Below are 21,298 nucleotides of genomic sequence, written 5' to 3' on the forward strand. Positions count from 1 at the left end.
TGTATTAGTTACTGCTCCATGCCTGAGATGCTTTAAAGGTAGGCCTGTGATACACAGCCTAGAACCCACATGCTTTATTAGCTTCAGTGCCCAATATCTTTGGAGTCTCTCTCAGAATCACCTTGTCACTTACAGAACCTGCTGACACGAGAACGTCTTGCCCACTTTCAGAAGGGCCGTGGTTCCCTTTCTCAATTTTCTTTGAAAAATTGACCTTCAGTGTGATTTGAAAGGAAAGGAAGAAAGAGACAACAAAACAGATTTGTAGTTTTCTGGAGGTAAATGCTGGATGCTTGTCCTTTTGCCTTTTAAGCATGTGTTTTAATTTGCTAACCTGGAACTGCTGATTTTTCAATGTGTCCCTATATATCATTATTCCTCTATTAGTATGTAGCTGCTCCACCACTCACATTGCTATAGTTTGATCAAAAGAGGTATAATTAAAGACAGTTTCGGGAAGGTGATGCTATGTAAATGCACTGTACAATGAAGGTGAAATTTTAATACTGCAGCTAATTAATGACTTGAACATTTTACCTATGGAATGTGAATTCTGTGTTGCTTGGAGTCTTTAAATAGAACTGAAAATCTTTCTGAAAGATATGTTGCATCTCTAAGTTGTGGGATTGGTGGGGTGGTTACTTGGGTGAAGTTCACGGGCTGGCATTACAGAAGAGGTCACACCAGCTGATAGGCATAATTGTGTCCACCCTGTAAGCTGTAAATCGTGATATGCAATGATCCACCATAACAACACAGGACTCAACTCTTCCAAAAGAAGAGAGAGCTTATCTTACTGAACAATGCCTCTTAAATGCTTTAACACGTTGTAAAGAGGATTATTTTAATTAATTGGTACAATTCCTCACATTTATTATATATACTGGAATATCATTATTTGCACCTGATTTAGATGCCCTATTTTCATTCTTAATCCTATGCCTGCAATTGCATAGTAAGAAATACATCCTTTGAACAGTAGTCTGAATTATGAAAACATAAAAAAATACGCATGGGAGTATCTGTTCCAAGGAAGTAATCACACAGTAGTACGGGAGAACTATCCAAGTATTGTGCAGTGAGCTACCAACAGAGGAGGAGCAGTAAGATACAAAATTTCTATATGCTGGAATTACCATCTTTGGTAATTTAGTAAATGTGGTGCGTGTCTGACATTAAAATAAGGGAGTTTGTGGACTCCTCAAATATTGCCAGAACCTGTCCGTAATTTGTCAAACAAAAAGAAGACAAAGGTGTCAAAATTGTACTAGTGTTTTGAGGTAGTTTCCAGTCCCTTTAGCCATTTTTTGGTTGGTGGTTTTTTTGTGATATTTTTTCTTTTAATTTTCCCTTCTACAGCCAGCCCAACTACCTTGTAAGAATTATAGCCTGTCTTTGAAATGGCTCAAATGGAAGCACCGAGCAGGTAGAAAGCTACTTGCTATATGCTTGAACGTCTCTGAACAATTCAAAGCCATCAACAACTTTGCACTTCTGGAAGAAGAAGAGGAGGAAAAAAGATGGAAAGTCTTTGTAGGTAATACCGGCTCAGTGGAAAGTGAAAAAAAAAAAAAAAAAAAAAAAAAAGTGAAGAATTTTATAGACACTGAACATGGTTGTACTGAAAGAAGGATCATTTTTTCTTTAAAGAAATTGCTGTCTGCAAATGAGCACATTTGGTATGCACAGGCATTCCTAAAGAAACTCCCATCCCTATGGAAAATTCAGTGGAATATCACCTGTCTGTCATGTTGCATGTCTACAGTGTATTCTACGTAAGCAAAACTCTGGACTTACATACCTAAACCCCTTTTCTCCTATAGTATCTTCACTGCCCACAAATATTTCACAGGCATTCCGAAGAATATGGCTGCCCGCTTATTGTTACAGTGGACTCGTGCCATCTCTAAGCAAATGATGAACCTTTGCTCATCTGGTAGATCAAGAGGGGGATTCACTGGGCTCTGAGAACAATTTTTGTGTTCAAACAGTCCAGCTCGCAGGAGACAACACCTTGCGGGTGTTGAAATCAGGCATGGCTGTTGGAAGAGTTGGTGAGATGCAGTTTCTGCTGTAGTTACTGTGCTGAGTGCTTACTGGTAATCCTAAACGGCTAATACAAATGCTAAACTGAGTGAGTGAATAGCAGGGTGATTCCTACTCCCTTGGATCAGGACCCAGGTCTCTTTTCTTTTGGTCCATCCAGTCATACTGGTTTCTAATACACACTTTAGATTCCAGTTCCTGAATACTGAAATCTGCATTCTTACTACTGTTGTAACATAAATGGAAGATACAGTTCTTAACTAGTCCTTAGTTTGGTTTTGCAAGCTACTGACTGCTATTGAGTGTAATTGCAAGCTATTACAATGTTAATTCTCTTAGCCATTTTAATGACTCTGACACCACAGAGGATGAACAGTTTCACTTGTCTTCCTGCAGTAATTACTGAGAGGTTGTAGCCATTACATTGAAGAGAAAGTATGCGCTTTACATAGTTGTCTGTATGTAGAAATGCCTTTGCATTTTTGTTCTGGGAGAAAATACTACAAGGTGAATGTGATAAAAAACATTGGAGGTCAGGGAGCATCCTGGTTAGTAACAATGAGTTCACTGACAAAGTGAACTAAGGATAAAATCAACATTTATTTCTGATATCAGAAGTATCTTTTTGAGGTACATCATGGATACATACTTTCCACAAAAGCAAATGAGACTAAGTTTAGGTAAATGACAACACAGACAGTTCCAGAACGTAGACACTAGTCTAGGTGAAAGGTCAGTTAATTTGTTTTAGCCACAAGAAGTGGTAGAATAATGTATCTGGTGCAATACACAGAGAAGGAGAAGAGAAAAAGAAACTAGCAGCCCGTAAAGGACACAGTAGCTATTTTGCATAATACTGAAATTAATTCAGTCAGTACAAGATTTAACGTCTGACTCAAAAGCAACATTAAGTTAGCAGTCTGCTTCAGCAGTAACTATGTAGAAGGATGCAGACAAATCATGTGTTGGAAGGTGCATGTAAGAAAGCAAAGAATGATTGGGGAAAGAATTACAAGAACAAGAAAAAAGAAAAAGTACAAATAGAAATGTACCATATATAAAACAGGGTATGCAATTTGTGACAGTTTGCCACCTAAGTGATATACTTTTGTCCCTACATAAATGCCATTGCAAACTTCACTAACAGCATTTGTTCCTTTTAAGTAAGACCACTCTGGAATTAGACCGGGAAAAAGCTGAATTGGGTACCTAAAAATACTGTGATAAATCAGTGAATCTTTTAACTTTCATAGGCTCACTTGCATTAGAAGATATAATAGAACAATACTTTTTTTTTTCATTTCCCTAGTATGCGAGAATTACCAAGACAATAAGAAATAATAAATAATAATAAACTAACATAAAACTCTAAGGATTGTAATTTTTTTTCCAACAGCATAAATTCTGTGTTATTGCATAGGTTTTTTAAACAAAATAATGAAATCATAGAGGTATGTAACTGGCGGTTATTTTAAGCTATTAAACAGTTTTCTTTTTGATTTGCTTAACCTTAATTTAGCTCCATCTTACATGATAAATTTTTATACTCTGTGCCTTATTCTACCCTCTTTTCTTTTAATGCAAAATATTTTACTTGAAAAGAAATTCCATACAAGCACACAAAAGTATTCACTTGCTTTATTTATCTTCTGAGAAAATCCAACAAGTCCATTCAGGATCAGGGCCCCATTTTTGCTACTGACTAAACAAGATGACACAATCCTTTCTCTGTGAAGGTCATGGTTTAAGTGCCTGATTTCCTGAATATTGTATGAAAGAAGGATGATGAACTTCCCTGTTATCAGCTACTTTGTGTGACGAAAGGTGCAAGATAAAGAGGACATTTTCATGCCTGATCTCCTTTCATTATCTGTTGTGTTAAACTGCAGTAAGCACTCCATGAGAAACCCAATATTTAATGCATTGGCTATAACCACACTGGGCAATAGATTTATAAAGTGATATGGTATACACAGTTTATTTGCTGTAAATATGTATAATGCAAAGAAACATGTTCATTTATCACTCCTACCAGTAAGAACTCCTGCAGTGCAAGAAGAGATGAAGGCGGCCATAGAAGAAAGGGAAGTTAAAGCAGGAATTCTATTTGCAGGGATGTATAAACTGCAATGTCTGGTTAAAGATTACAAAAATAATGTATTACAGCAATCGCTAACGAAACAACTAGGTTCCAAAACATGTTATTCTGAACTGTAGATAAATAGGAAGGAAGATGTCAAACATAATAGTTGTATTGTTTACTATGGCTAGATGTTTTATGAAGTTGAAATTTGAAGTGCTGGAAAAGGTAAGAGAAGGCAAGTAACCCAAGGAACAATGGGAACAGATACTCAACCAGATTTGTTTAACAGATGTTTTCTTTTCTGTTGTTTTCTTACTTTATTTGTCTTATTTTAAAACATGAAGTCCTATTTGCTACATAAGATCTGCCAAATCAGTGAAGTACAACTTCCTTCTAGCTTTAATATCACTTCATTGTTATTTTTCTGTATTTTCAGACAATAGTTTAGTTTGCCGTGCTCATTAAAGACATCATTTCTTTGTACCCAAGGGAACTTGTAAATTGTAATTGCTGATTAACATACTACTACACCAGGACTTACTAAGCAAGTTACTATGTTATTTCCATTCTCTTCCAAAGCCATATGGGTAGGTATACATCAGTTATTTGAAATAATTGTCTCAGTATTCTCACATTATTCAGTGTAAAACACGAGAATGGCAGAACTTTCACACTGATACGTGTTTGTAGAATCGAAAATTGTGAAACTGTATGTATATGTTCGCTGCATTCTCCTGTCCTATTAGTGTTAGGAAGGTGTTGGGGTTTCTTTGTACTTTTTATGTCATAAGCTACTACCAGGCTAATTTCTGATCTCAGTAAAAAAAGTGCAAGCTGAGACTGTCGGATCCTCAGTGCCAGTCTATAAATGGGATAGAAAGGTACCACAAAAACCAAACTTAAATTTCTTCTACTTTCCTTAGGAATGTGAAGCTTAGCTTACTAATACCAAGATTACTTTTTTTTTTTAAATTACCATTATTGAAATAGTAAACTGGAATAAACCCTCTGAAATATAAATGTATTAAATATAAAAACATGTACAAAATGAAAATAAATATATAAAATCAAATACATTTTTTATAGTGCTAATAAGATTCTGCAAATGGAATTCACTCATCATTGAGTTCATCATACACAATTTATCATAAGAATGCTGCAGTCTCTCAGGTCTGATGACCTGCTTCACTTACAGAAAGAGTAAAAACTGACTTTCCCAGCGTTCCAAATAAAAATGACCCTAAATTTAATTAAGAATATATGCCTGTTATGTAAGAAGACACAATTTGTACTAATTCATTAATGCATTTGTATTCAAACTTCAACACATTTCTAACAACGGGCCATTAAAAACTTGGTGTCTGTCCATGACACCAATTGTTACTACTGGCATAATTAAGTTTGCCTCTTGCGATTAATCACCCTCACCGCCAACAAATAGTATATTTATCTTCATTATCTTCCTACACAAAAGTCTCTCCTTTATGCTCTACAGCAGAAGCCGATGCCATGTTCGGCCTCAGACCGGACGCAGATTCAGCCGTGACATAAACGGAGGCGTGAGCTGCCCGTCACACCCATCACTCCGACTGCGAGCTCAGGGAGCAAACCCTGGCCACCAAACGCTGGTTTGTCATTTCGTGGATCTGCACAGCTGGCAGAAAACCAGCCTACAGGAACATACGAAGGAAATCGGAGCACACCCATTTGGGCAAGGAACTCTGCATTTAAGAGTGCTACAGCCATAGGAAACCTGAGTATCGTTAAGACTATGATTTTCTATTTTCAACTTCCTCTTATATTTTAATTGAAGACAAACAGAATTACAGACAGCACAAATTATTTTTCTCAAACGAGAAACAAAAGACGGGATGCCAGACTAATTTATTTGCTTTTGTTTGGATCTCTTTTTCCATGATTATTTTAACAAATGAGTTTACTAGCAGAAATGTTTGGTAAAATAATGAAGCAAATATTGTTAAATATTGTGATTATTCATAGCAGAACCTGTAAGTTATGTTTCTCCAATTGGAAAAGAGAAATGTATTGTATGACCTACATACCCATTCAAAAAAAGCTTGAATATTCAAAAAGCTCTGCTTATGAATGAATTACAGACAAAAAATTATGCATAGATATTATTCAGCAAACAGTTTGAACATATACATCAGAAAAACTAGTTTGTTTGGAAAACTTGCAAACACAAAATCGAGCAAAGAAATTATTCATTATGAATTATTTGCACAGCATCTGTCTTACTTTCTCATGTTAATTGCCTCTGCTAAACCACATTTTCTCCCCCTCAGTATGTAAATTTAAATGATTTTTGCATATTCTCTGAATACCCAGTAAATGCAAGTTTCATTACCTTACCGCTTACATCTTTCTTGTCAGCCTAATTATACTAGAGTTTATATAATTTTAAAATTTGACCTAACAGCTTCCTGTAGATTGCAACCTCTTCCTCTGGATATAGAGTATTGCCTAGTATTAAAAAGAAAAAAAAAATTAAAAACATGCACATTAAAAGCATTTGTGAAAGACCTTGTAAGGTATGTGTTACTTCCCACTGTATTTATATGTACTGAAAGAACTAGGGCTTGTTTTTAATCACAATACTTTAAATGTAATTATTATAAATCTAGGACATGGCCCACAATCGATTTGAATTAGCACAGACAATTTTACTGACTTTTGAGAGCCTAGACCAGCCCTTCCCCTACAGTAACTAGGCAATGTATCACTATCCTCCTATGCATCCTGGGGGAGGTACCACCCTACTGGTAAAGAATCCTTCTTTCTACAGAAATAAGCTTATGCATCAGGCAGTTTGATTTCCTCTAAAAATACATCTTTTTCCCACTGAATTTTCTGACTTTTTAGTGCTTTGACCACTGACCCACGTGGCCTCTCCAAGAAAAACCGCGAGAAGAGAATTTGCACATTATATCATGCCTTTTCTTTGCAATAACTTCATGCCACCAACAGAAATAAAAGTGTCTTGTCAAAACGGTGCTGGTCTTTGAAATGAAATGCAAGCTTAATCCTCCAGGCCTGTTAGCAGAAATGCCCCCCCCGGCCAAATCTGTCCCACTGGGTCACTGAGAATGTCACCTAAGTAAAGCCTCAGGATCAGTTCAATATTATCAGCATATATCCTTCGTTAAAAAAAACAGATCTGCAGAGAGCACTCTTTTTATAGTGCTATACTTAGAAGGCAAGCACTTTGAGTAGTACAAAGACACAGGGTTGGTTTCGTTTTTTTTTTTTTCTAAAGGCATAAAACCTCCTGTTTAGGATTCCATCTTCAGTGTACCACAAAATACATAACCCTTGAAAAGATTTGGTTGGGTTTTTTTTGTATTTTATACTGAGGTTATGAAACAATGTGTTAACATGGGTAGCACAACTGGGTAAAAGCATATTTATTCATTTATTTCTGCTGTGGGCAGAAACCTGGCTGAACACTTGCAGTAAGTGTTTTGCAATAGCCATTAGTGCATTGCCAAGGCACAGGAGGTAGGCAATACTGCCTGCGTATCTCTACAGAAAGCTCATGTTTTCTAGCATCTTAATGTCTTACATCAGGGAAAAGGGATCATGGTACAATTTGATGATATACTAGTCTTTGCATCAATACAAAATTTCATTGACTCATGCTCTACAGGTGTTTGCAGGTCACAACAGAATTTCTGTCTTCAGCAGTTGCCCAGTGCATCATGGAAGTCTCAGTACTGGTTTTTGCTCCTGATCCACCTGCCCCCTGGTTCTGTGATGCACCAGGCCTGTGCTGTCAGATGACTTCTGAAATGAATGGCACCAGCAAAATTTTGGGCATTATCTTCTTTGGCAGCTCATTTTTTCCACGATGTTTTACAGTATACCTTTAGGCTTCAAAACACATCTGTGGGTTTCCCTCTCTGCAGGGTGAGTTGTCCTGTATGCTTTAGCAGCGCAGCGAGCCGAGCCGATTCAAATGAGCCTTGAAATGTTAAATACAACTTGTAAAATCAAAGGTTCTCATATCAAATAATTTTCTTCCTGTGGATCCTAGGGAGATTAAGAACTCTTGTGGGGACTAAAATGTCCACTGCTCACATCAAGTATCCCAGCATTGGCTATATCCCTTCTGTTCATTGAAGGGGTGGCTGGAAAATACAGCTGCAGCGCTTCTGCCTTTATTTGTAAACCAGGTGGAAGGGACATAGTATTGGGTCCATGCGGCAATGAGTGAATGCTAAATGTCGAGTAATTGTGTGACAGTGGGACAGAAGCCTTCATGTGCAACCTTGAGGTGATGGTTTTTTTGCAGCTGGTGTAGAATTTAAATTTTGGGTCAGACAGTAAGCTAAGTGCAGTATGGCTGTACTTCAGTTTTTCCTCCAGTCTGGTTATCTCAAAGCCCAGAGAAAGAAGCTGTCTCTTTTTTTTGTTGTTGTTGTTTTTTTCATTTTTCTTTTTTTCTTCTGGGTTTGCTTTCATATCTCGCAGCAGTGTCTGTTTATAGCTTGCTTGCCTTTCTTTAATTCTGAGCTGAATTAAGATGAAGTACGGTCTGAATCATCCAAAGTACCAGCCCCCAAAGCGCTCCTTGTATTTTCTGAACTGAATAGGAACTGTCAGGAAATTACCTGCTTCTTTCCAACCCTTTGCTTTACAGATGCAGAAGAGACACTTGGAAAAGAGTCCTCTTTAAATTTTACATCGTGGATCTGGTCTATTAATTGGTACAGCCCTTGCATGCTTGCCATCGTGTGCACAACCACAGCAGTGCTGAGAGGCTGAAGTGGATCTACAGTCCCCATTCAGGCACATTCTTACTGATGCACGTTTTTGTACTATAAGTAACTATAACTCTAATGTAATAAAAAAGGAATACAACTTCTGTCTCCGGGCTTCATGAAAGTCTTATAAAAAACAAATGTTTTGAAAGATAATTAGTAAGTAACTCAGTGTGAAAAATAGGGAGGTTGTGTTTTCCAGGACCAGCATTTCTAATTGTAAACGCAGTCACACATGGAATCAAATGTTTCTGAAGATGCTATTTGAATAACTCTGAGAATGACAACTGAGTATAAGTGGGCATTACTCAATATTGCCAATGATTAGAAGAATTATACTAGGATATATAAAATAACCTCGCATTTATTTTAGGGTCCTTGTTTAAGGAGAAAATGTGGAGTCTCAGTCCCACTGTGGAACAACAGCTAACTGCATAATGACAACCACAGTATACAGAAATGAGTAGGGAGTATTTTAATGGAGAGTGTATTGCCATTTTCCTTGCATTAAAAGTCAAAGGCAATTAAAACATAATTTAATTAGAGAATATCTTATCAGCTGTAAAAAGTAAAATTGATTGATATGCAGTGTAGGGATAACTTGGCTCCTGCTACTTGTAAAGTGATGGTGAAGCTGACAAATTAGTCACTTGGTTTTTTTTAGTTGATAATTTCATGTATTTTTATATTTTCTTTCACCACTGAAGGCATTTTAATTAGCTAATGTCTGATTGCTCATTGTTTGGAAATGGAAAACGATATAAATGTATTGTGATCTGAGAGTGGCTGGCACTCAGATTAAGCATCCAGCATGACTGTATTCTGCTCTCTCATTACTAAAAACATTTATCTGGTAATAGAATTTTTCTTATGATTCAGTCTGTCTGTATTCCTGTCCAATAAGATTTTTAATCTCCTGCTAAAACATCACATGCAGATGGAAACAGGTCAGTGTAGCTCACAGCAGCTACAAATCAGTGAGCAATCTCCTCATTTGGAAGAATCCATATCGCTTACCCAAGGGCTGAATCTGGCCATGCAAGGAATAACCAATCAGAAGTGATGGACACTGACAAAACAGCAAACCTATTTCTATTTTTAAAAATCCACAAAAAAAGGAGTAGCTAAAAGAATGTTTAACAGTCACTCTTACAGTCATTAAACCAGAAATGTGTACTCAGTCGTTACTTTGGTAAAAATTTAAAAGATAGCTTGAGTCCTTAATAAATATTAACAAAATATCTAGGTATATATTCTTTCTGTTCTTTTTATTCTTTCTAAGTGAAAGAGTTGATGACGTGGTTTCATCGTTTTTTTGGCTCTGCCTTTAGTCTCGTACTAATATTTCCCCTCTAATAAGAGAGAATTAGCAGACTAATGTCTACATGGATTACAAATGAACGCATTACTTCCCTCAAAATAAGCCCTTCTACAAGGAAATCCTAGGACACTCTCAAAGGACTGGTAAATAAATAAATAAATAAATAATTGAAATTAAATTGGTCTGCAACACTTGACTACAAACCAGATGCCAGTGCTTTAGTGGTAGGACACCTGAATTTTGTTTATACTCCCTCTCTGCACAGAAATTCTACAGCACTCATATAGATTGACTGCATAAAGAAAGAGAGAAAAATCTTTTGCCTGACTAAAATAATGTCTTCAAGGATTATTTTTTTATAGGTTTCTAGTCCTCTTTTGCAGATAAAAATCCATTCTTCTCGGGTCTATCAAAACCTTTTCTGACTGCGTCAGCTACGGTTTCCCTGTCAGGAAAATCTGTATAGAGGCAGTTGTATGAAGCCTAGTTTTCTATACAGGCTAACTTTTTCAAAGTCGAGAACCATAACAATTGGATATGATTTATAAGATAATTTCTGTTTTGGCCAAAGAAAAGAGATCAGTGTACATGTACACCTTTTTATATTAGAACCAATTCAAGAGGACAGTTTTTCATATTAAATAGTTATGAATAACAATGGTCTCATTTAAAAGCTAGAAAATATACAGAATACTGTTTAAATATTGGAACAGTCTGAGGGGTGAAAAATAATTTGAAAAAGTAACTCAGTATTTCTCTGACTTCACTGTGATACATTTAAAAAAAGCTAAGGAATATCAATTGGTTGAATTTCTCAGATTGTTGGACACCACTGCCTTCAGGGATACCAGATTGTATATATATATATTTATATGCTCTTCAGTTATATAGTAGAAGAGAATAAATGATAAACCCTGCATCCTGGATGGGGTGTATAACATCAAGAAAGAAATCTGTATGGAAACGGCATCACTGTGTGGTAAGATGATAATACATAACAAGTAGTATTAATACATTAAGATATGGTCCAGACATTTTTCTTTCTTTCTTTCTTTTTTTTTTTTTTTTTTTAAATAGAATCGTTTGTTTGTACATGGCAAAGACTGGGGAGGGAGGAGGAGGAAAGGGGGAGGAGGAGGAGAGGGAACCGGCAGGACTAACACTACTCTGTAATTCATAACAATGCAAGTGTTTCCGTGTGAAGTGGTGCTTAGGAGTTGGTTGAAAAAGATTAGTTTGTTTGAAAAGTCAAACAAAAAGCTGTAAAAAATCAGCAGCATGCTACTAGACACTCATAAGTACACAGAAAAGCATATTACCTACTAACTAGTCTGACTAGTTGAAGATGTCCCTGCTCATTGCAGGAGGGTTGGAATAGATGACATTCAAAGGTCCCTTCCAACCCGAACTATTTGATGATTCTGTGATGCTATGAAGTAATACCAGAGAGCAATTTATAAGTTTGTGAACAAAACCACCGACAAAGACTCTAGCTACATCCAAAGGAGATGTTTCATGAAAAACAGTGCAGTTACTAGGCCAAAAGCTTAAAGAGATAAACCAGCAATTTGTTATTTCACCAATTAAAAGTAATCGTCAAGTGGTAGTTACACAGCCTACTAAAATATCTCTCATTTTTGCTGCTCATTATAAAATCTCTGTACTTCAGATACTTTGTACTGTGAATTTATTAAAAATACCTGAAAGCACTAGGTTTGCCAAAAAGGTATGATCACCTTTAAATAAGTAACACAATAAAATCTTAGAAGCAATGGTAGGCATGAGAAGTGTTCAGGAACCGTTCGTTCCCCTCCAATTAATTTTACAAGATTCTTAAAACTTGTATGCTAACCCGTGAAGATAAAGCTCTCCACAGCTTGTGTGTGAAGTTACCGTTGTTTTCCATATTGCTGTTGAAAATATCATCTGACTGTTGAAGCAAGGCATAAAGAATTCAGCAAAAGTAATTCATCGACTTGATGTGGTCCTTTCAGTGTCTCTCATACAAGCGGGCGCGGGTACGATCAGAGTGCATTCAGAAACAGCCTCGACACCGGCAGTCACACCATCAGGCTTGAACTTCAATATCTATAGGAACATAAGCTATACTGTGAGAAAGAGAATCAGGCTCCTAATGTAAATGATTCAGCTGTATTTTTAAGTTTTCATCCCCTTTACAGGGCATCCTCTTAAAGCACTAAGATATCCTGCAAGATAAAGCCTCCTCTCTTCATTTACAAGGAGATCTACAGGAGGAGTATCTGCTCTTTGCTGATTATTTTTTGTTGTTGTTGTGAGGGATTTTTTAAATTCCTTTGGGTTGTTTTTTTTTTGCGGGGGGGGGGGGCGTTGGTTTTGTTTGTTTGTTTGTTTGTTTTGTGTCATTGGTTTTTTGGGTTTTTTTTTTTACAAGGAAGGTAAGGAATACCTTAAGGAACATGTTACAGGAATCAAATTTACAGAAATGCTTTAAAGTAGTTTTATATATTAATGATCCGAAATAATTTGTGTTTAGCCTAAAAATTCCCTTGAACAAACCAAAGAATAATCCTTGCTGTAAAGTGAAGCTATGTCTTGCAATAGCTATTAAAAAAATAATTGACTACAAAGAGACAATAGATTCTGGGAACACAAATCCCAAACAGCCTAGAGTTGATGGATGGTTTAAATACAATCCCGTTCTTTCAGCATGCCCCTTTACATCTGGGAGGCTGAAGAATCCTGGCAATGTCCACCTTGGGAGCAACAGCCGCACTGTTCAAATAGATGTTTTTCCCAAACCTCACTTTCCTGTTTAAAAATCTTTCTCTAATCATCCGCGCTACAGTGCCAGCAGGAACACGTCAGACGTTGTTATGAATTATACAGGATAAGAAGAGATTGAAAGGAACAATCTGGATGGTGGTAGAATGCCTTTTAAGCATATAATATTTCTTTCAAAAATGGCAGAAACATTGAGTTTTTACTAACGTAACCAGTTTCTTAAAAAACTGTTAAAACTTCCTAACAAAAAACCCCAATAAATAAGAAAATAGGGCAGGTAGTACTGTATTTTTGATGCGTATTTCAGTCAAAAGAATCCCAAAGCCCAACACAAACACTACTGATCATGCAAAACCATAGACTCTAGGATAATCGCTGCCATTTAAAGGAACTTAGCACCACCTTCCCAGCGACAGGTTTCTAATATACTATAAGAAATCCTCAAAAGTTCTTTTAGGTGATGGTAGACCTGACAAAAATGGTAATGGATTTTTGGCCAAGAAACTCAATATAAAGGCAAATACAGAAGAGACGTTTTAGTCAAACACAAGTTATTGGACTCAGTGCAGAGTAAATGGATGAAATTACACGATATGCTATAGAGAAGGTCAGGTTACACAATCTAATGATCCCCTTTGGCCTTAAGGCGTGTGATTCTGTGAAACCCTACTCCTGCTGCAAGTCTGTAATTCATGTACTACTATTGATTTATTTATAAGAGACCATACACAGTAATAATACCTGTGCATGATTATTCATGGTAGTCGTCCATGAATGATGTCAGTAAAAATGTCTTTAAGTAGAATTATGACTTGCACATTTTTAATTTCATGGTGAGATCAAGGCCTAAGGAGGAGAACAGGCTTCTTATTTTCTTAAAGGGAAAGCATAAAATGCATTTTTTTGTTTACTGTTTCCCACCATTGTTATTATCAGAGCAGCTTCGCTGTACCAGCAGAGAGAGCTGGAACAGAAAAGTCCCAGGTGCTGTCACTGCAACATCCAAAAAAATGTTTTTTTCCAGAGACTTGCACCAAGTTCTGGCACTCTTCTATGTGTTACTGTTTGCATCATTGCTCTCACTAGAGATGGATTGGTGGGATCGCTGGGAATTTTAATAAGAAAAAGTCCATTAATGTGTTGACTCATAACAATTCACAGATGATCTCCATGCAAATCAAACACAAAGAAATCAAGCAGTGTAATACCGTGTAACCACAATTCAGAGCTCACACTTTCCTGATTCTGACTCCTGAATCTGTAAAATGTACATTTGTTTTGTATTTCATACAATGATGCAGCTTTTTGTTTTCAAGCATCATTAAGAAAATAAGAATAGTAGTAAATTACTATATAAATACCACACAGCACTAACCATAAAGTATTATAGCCCAATAGAGCTTAGTGTTCTATGTTTCTGCATTTCATTTTATATGTACATATATAAAACTGGTGCCTAAAGAACACCATCAGAAACTTGTAATATCAAACCTTAATTTTGGATAAGAACAAAATGTAATTAAAAATCTATCAGAATATATAGAAGGGAAAGTCTTGCATTTAGACAATGTATATCATACTGCTTTTACAAATGTTTTGGGTGTTGAGATTTAACAGCTTTTCCTTACTATCAATTTTTTTTAAAATTTTCAAAATAAAATCCTGAAAGATACCTGAAGCTGTTCACCAGTACACAATTGTAATCCGTATAACATTTCCTACTTCTTACTGTAATTAATCCCAGTATAATGGTATCTGGGGGGAAAAAAACCCTTCAGACATACCAGAAAACATATTATCCACTTACCAAATAAAATAAGGAAAACTGCTTATGCTTTCTAAATATTTTTTATCTCCTGTAACAAAATTCCACATTCAATGGTATTAATATAATTATTTGAGCTGTAAATACTATTTTAGCAGACAATCTGTCTTATACCTTTTTTTCCCTCCTATTTGCAAACACCCCATAAAGTGGATTTGGTTAAAGCATTTGCTATACATACATTAGTGCTCCTGTGTAAGTTTATGGTTTGTTATTCTTAAAACAGCATTTGCTTTGCTTAAGTCCTTGCCTATTTGCTATTCACTATTTAAAGCAAATTGGAGTCATATGATAGTGTCAAAGCTGGCTGACATGATAAGTAAAACTACATAAATGGCCACTAAAGCCTGAACTGCAAATAACTGTCTGACATAAATGCACAGTTAGCGTGTGAATATAGGTGACATTTGTGTCAAATTACACAGAAAGACTCACACACACACACACACACAGAGTGAAATAAAAGAAAACCTAGGAATTTTAAAATGTTTACCGATATGTTACCCCAACAAAAGGTACTATTTTAAAACTAATTATTGTCTGTTGGTGTATTCTGAGTAATGCCATATGCCAGTAAAACCAATTCACTTTTTAACTACCCTAACATTTAGTAAATGGACTAAACAGCATTTCCCAGATGACGGGGCAATAGCTTGTCATCCTGTTTAGTTGCTGTTTCTAAAGGATTGCTCAGCTATTTTATTCATACGTCAAGTATTGCAATTGGTAACCATTTGACTAGATAAAATCCTATAGATTAAAAAAAATACAGGTCAAGCATTTACGTATTTAGTTTCATAATTTGATACCTCTTTATAATTATACTGGCGATGAAAGTAGGCAAGGTAAGGCCTGTTTCTGAAATAGTATTTTCACTTAGACCAGCAAACGTTTGAAAAAGTTGACAAGCATGTGGGCATTCAAGTCTTTTTCAGATCCTGAACCACCAAAAGCTAACGATGCTAGTTTGCCTAATGAAAGGTATTGTCCCATCTTCCACACCAGGACAGTCTATAGCTCACTGAGTATGTTTGACATATAGTTCCAAAGGAATTTATGAGCGGATCTTCCTTAAAACCATTTCAGAAATACAGACCTGGGTACAGATGTGGGATAAATCTCTAGTCATGTCAGAGACTGTGTAAAGCGAACACTGACCGACACAACCCGTAACCGTAACGAGAAGGAAACGACATGATCTCTTTGCGGTAGAGGGGCTGCAGTGAGGAAGATTCTAGAAAGCAGTGCCTGTAAATGCAAAGTTTCTTAGAGCTTCCTGCATTCCTGTTATCAAAAGCAAGACTGTTGAAATGATCTGAGCCAGAATACAGGCACACACTAAAGTGTGTGCAAGTGCTTCTTGAAAGGGGCTTTATTTTTTTTCAAGGATACATTATGCTGGTGAAATAACATAGACCTGTGTATCCTGTCACTTTTTCACCTGAAAAAATCATAACAACAGGATAATTCTGGTGAAATTTATTACAGGATAATTTATTTTCCCTTCTGAAATCTTATCAGATATTTCTGCTTCTCAGAGATAATTTGTCCAGGTAAATGAAAGGACAGGAGATAGTGCTGAACAGCGCACTAACTGTAGGAGTAAAGGAAAATGAAGTGTTTAAATCATTAAATCAGATACAGTGTGCAGAGCCTATCCGACACTCTCATGTACATGAGGATTGTTCAGGGAGACCCACAAAATGCCCCTGAGCTCTGCCCTTGCAGTCTCTCTGCTGTAGGTTTCTAAAGGGTCTAGCAAGAATCTCGGTCTTGGTTTGGATTTCTACTTTCTTCCACCACTTTCAGCTGTGGCTGTATACTTGATAGTCTGAACATCTGAAAGTGCAGGAGAGTAACTAGGGGGAAGGGCATAAATGAGAAGAATGCCCGATACCCCAAGGTGTTCTTCACCGATGGACTGCTGGCATACACTGACCCTTGGTGGTTTATATACGCTATTTCTTGTTGCAGTCTAGTGCCAGGAGGTTTTTCATTCCAAATCTTTCTGGGAATGTTATTCCAGAGGAGGTAGACACTTCATATCAAATAATCTATGATGTTAAATAAAGCACCAAAAATCTTAATCAAAGTTTGGAGTATCAACAAGAAGCAAAGAAGTAGCTAATAGAAGATTAGCTGCTGAACAAAAGTTTTCTATGATTAATTATATTATAGCACAGTAATTTAGTTTCTCTCGATGTGCAACTTCAAATATCTATACTAATTAGTTGCTAACCTACAACATAATAAATGAGATAATGAAATAAAGATGTTTTAAATAGCCCTTTCTATTACATGTACGTTTTGCAGCATGTTAACAGACAAGATGAATTCTCATTTTTTTTAAAGTATATATTAGCATATCATTATGTACATGAATGCCAAATAGTAACTTTCTTACAAGAATAATGTTCAACTACTAAATCCAGTGGCGTTTGGGATTAAAGCAAAATATTGTATATTAGATGAAGGCTGGCATGGGTTAAGCTTATAGCAAACACAGAGACATCACACCTTTCTCCATCACATTTTCACCTGCTCATGTGGTGCAGGCTTCTGCTTTGATGGGAAATTCCTTTGGGTCTTCTTGGTGTAAAGCTGTTGGTGCTTGCAGCAAAATTTGCAGAGCAAGTGGTGAATAGAGAATGTTTTCATTTGGTTGTTAAGCCAGAGAAATATCTACAGCATTTTTCACAGTTCATGAAAGGGACCATCACTTTTCTGTTAGCTTTGCTCAACTTGGGAACAAGTTATACAGGCTTTTTTCTTTTATGAATTTGTTTGGATTTTTTTTTCTGGATTTGTTTTAGAAAACTGCAGTTCTTAGACTCCAAATTTATCCAAAATAAATTTGCAGTATTCCCCATGTAAGCTGAAGAAACTCTAAAGGAGGGTTGCACAGACTGAGGCAGTATTATTTATTTTCCTGAAAGCAGTGATGACAGTCACAGCACGAGCAGCGTAGCTTGTTTTATGTATCAACCTCGCATGTTTTCCTGTCAGCTTTGCAGTTTGTCATCCACAGCTTAGCCTCCAAATGGCATGAACTTTGAGGACAGCGTGCTGAAATGAAAGACTTGCTGCCTCCTATAGAGAAGAAACAAGGCCACCAAGGAATAGCAGAGTATCTGTTTATTCCCCTTTATGTGGCCTAAATTGTGGAAAAATATTCCATTATTAGTAGAAACATAATACAATTCCCTTAATGGTGGTATAATTTGTTGTTGCTATTTGGAGTGAATCTGTGAGGAATCTAGCTAGTGTAACAGATGAAATCATAAAAGAAAATGCTAAATGCAAAATCTGATATACAAAAGCAAAGAATGAGTTGGAGCAGCTGCAATAGCTTATTATAAATACTTGTCAGAATTGTTCAGCTAGAGCAGTGTTTGCCAGCTGGAGTGCAGTTGTTCTGAAAGTGAGGTGAGATATCCCTCCTCTCTATGTGGAGAAACAACTCCGCTAAGTGAGCACAAATGCACAAAATGGTATGGTGGTTTATTACAGGAATGATTCTCAGAGAGAGAAACACGTTAAACCACTTTATGGCAGCGTTGCCAGAGAAGTGACTAGCCAGTCTGGAGCACACTGATAAAGTTTAGTCTTCTATCACTGCAATCTTTTTATAAACATTATCAGTTGTTTGGGTATTTTTTTCCCCCATATGGGTTTCGGTTACAGATGTGTGGCCAGTATACTATCTGGATATAACCTGCGGAATTTTCTCCTAGTTATTCCAGGAGACTGAATTGCTGGGAATTGTCCATGTCCTGAGCAGCGACATTTACGCCAAGAAGCTTCCTATTGCATCACATTTACAATTTGCCTGGTCAGGTTATCATGGAGAACATCAGTTTGCAAAGTGATAAAAATGAGTATCCTGTGAACTAAAAAAGGAGATCCAAACATCCACCAATATTTGAAATAAGTACAAGAGGGTGTTTTTGTTAATTAAAACTGGCATACACTGTGTTTATTAGTCTGAAGGCATACAGCATGTTGGTCATCATGTTATAATCAGTTTGAATATTCTATAAACACAGCATGAGACTAAGTTCACACGGACTTGCTGTTATACTGGTCAAACAGCACTAATCAAACTGTTTTATTTGAGCTTTGATCTAAAGCCCATGACAGTCTGGCAATTCCATTCAGTGGGCATGGAGTTCAACCCTTGATGAAACTGAGCACTTTATCCTTGTATAATTCAATTAGTTGTGTCATTTGCTGAATATATTATTTCTTAGATAATTCTTTACACGTAACCACCAATAGGCAGAACAGCCAAAAACCACAGACCACTTACTTCTGTTGTTTTCCTTTTCATCTCTTTCAAATCCTATTTGTTACTGCCTCCTGCTTCTGCTATCGCTAGTATTAGCAAAAAATAGTGGTTTTCCTGTAACAAGAAATATTTATGATATCATTGTGAAAGGCTTTCATGTGCTTTTAGTTACAATATGCCACATCTCTTAAGTTCATTTTAGAAAATGATATTTTAGGAACTGGTATTTTATTAAATTAACTGCTGCAGCATGGCCATATGTTACTGTGAATTGCAGGTGCTCTAATATAGTCATGCATGTTCACGTAAAAGTGGCATCAACTTGTTTTATTACATTTGTCCATGTCTGGTGAATTCAACCATCATTATACACAATCACATGGAATCACAGAACAGCTGAGGTTGGCAGGGACCTCTGGAGGTCATCTTGTCCAACCCCCCTGCTAAAGCAGGGCCACCTACAGCTGGTTGCCCAGGACCATGCCCAGACAGCTTTTGAATATCTCCAGGAATGGAGACTCCACAACTTCCCGGAGGCACCTGCTCCAGCTCTCAGTCACCCTCACAGGAAAGCATTTCCTGATGTTCTGACAGAGCCTCCTGTGTTTCAGTTCATGCCCATTGCCTCTGGTCCTGTCACTGGATGCCCCTGAAAAGAGCCTGGCTTCACTGCCTTTACAGCCTCCCTTCAGGTGTTCATACACACTTATGCGATCCCCGCTGAGCATTCTCTTCTCTAGGCTGAACAGGCAGAACAGTCCCAGCTCCCTCAGCCTTCCCTCAGATGTTGTGGTCCCTTCATCATCTCAGTGGCCTTTCCTGGCTCCCTCCAGTAGCTCCAGATCTCTTTTGTACTGGGGAGCCCAGAACTGGGCAAAGTCCTCCAGATACCGCAAGGATCAAGTCTGGAAAATGTTTATTCAAAATAATACATCAACTAAAGCATAATGCAAAAGAATGGTGAGAACTTATAGGCCAAAAAATTTAAGTGGAGTCAGAAGTTTCTACATACAAACACCACTAAATGAAGGGAATGAGATTTCAGGTTCATCACTGAGTAGAAGAACACAGAGAACTTTTTGTACTCTCTAAGTAACAGAATAGTAAACATGCTGGCTGTGGAGAGGATGAAACATGGCAAATCATCCATTCATAAGTATCTATTTTCCTTGAAATTGTCTAATTTTTCAGCAGAGCAATGTTCTGTATTAAGCTAAGAGGCACATGGATCAAAATACCCACATCAATGGGCTCTGCTCAGTATTCTCTACTTGCTCCTGCCAAAATATTCACAAACCCAGCTGGGAATTTTTCTGAGAAGATCAGCTAATAATGTATTGTACACTGCAAACGAGCCCTTAAATCTCTAAAGTTGATTTTTGTGTACCAAACCACAAAACTTTCCTTCTTTTGCTAAGACTGCTCTCTGCCCATGTACTGTACCTCTCTATATATGCCGAGATGTAACTCCAGCTGTTAAATCTAAAGAATGAAAATATCACAGTTTAAGGCAAAGCAAAAATTTAGTCTTTAATAAAGAGACTCAAATAAAGCCAACTAGAAGTGCTTATATTTCAGGTGAAATAGAAGACTGAAATTTGGATGCCTGAGCGAACACTTGAAAAGCAATTAGTCACAGCCATAAAACTAGTAAGAAATGCTTCCAGGCCACCAAGCAGCAAACCTATGAAGGAGACAGTGGATCTACTGGACCAACAGGAGCTGGAAAGGAACCACTACATAGAAAAGTGGCATTGCAGGGCAGCAAAATGACAAGTCTGTAGAGATCTGCCCCAAAAATAGTTCAAAAAAATACTTACCTCGAGAGCTAATAGTCCCAACCCTTTTCTTGATGCCAACAGTATGAATCAGGATGAAATTAATTAAAGGAAAGGGACTTGCAATGCTATGAAATGAGGGTCAATGACAAATTATTTTATAGTATTATTTTCATGAAAATAAAGACGAGGAAGATTTAGCTGTACTAGAAGATACTGTACTGATTAAGAGGAAATTGGTAATTGCAGTAGCTTAGAAGTTGCCAGCCCTGAATAACAGTGAACTTAAAAAGTAAGCACCTGAACCTCTCACAAGGTATGCTATTTATTATTAAATATCAGGGAGAAATGGGAAGTAAGATATAGCTGCCTTTAAAAGTTGACAAGCAAAGCCTACATCAATAACAGATAAC

The sequence above is a fragment of the Falco biarmicus genome, chromosome 8, assembly GCF_023638135.1.
Source record: "Falco biarmicus isolate bFalBia1 chromosome 8, bFalBia1.pri, whole genome shotgun sequence".
NCBI classification, from domain to species: Eukaryota; Metazoa; Chordata; class Aves; order Falconiformes; family Falconidae; genus Falco; species Falco biarmicus.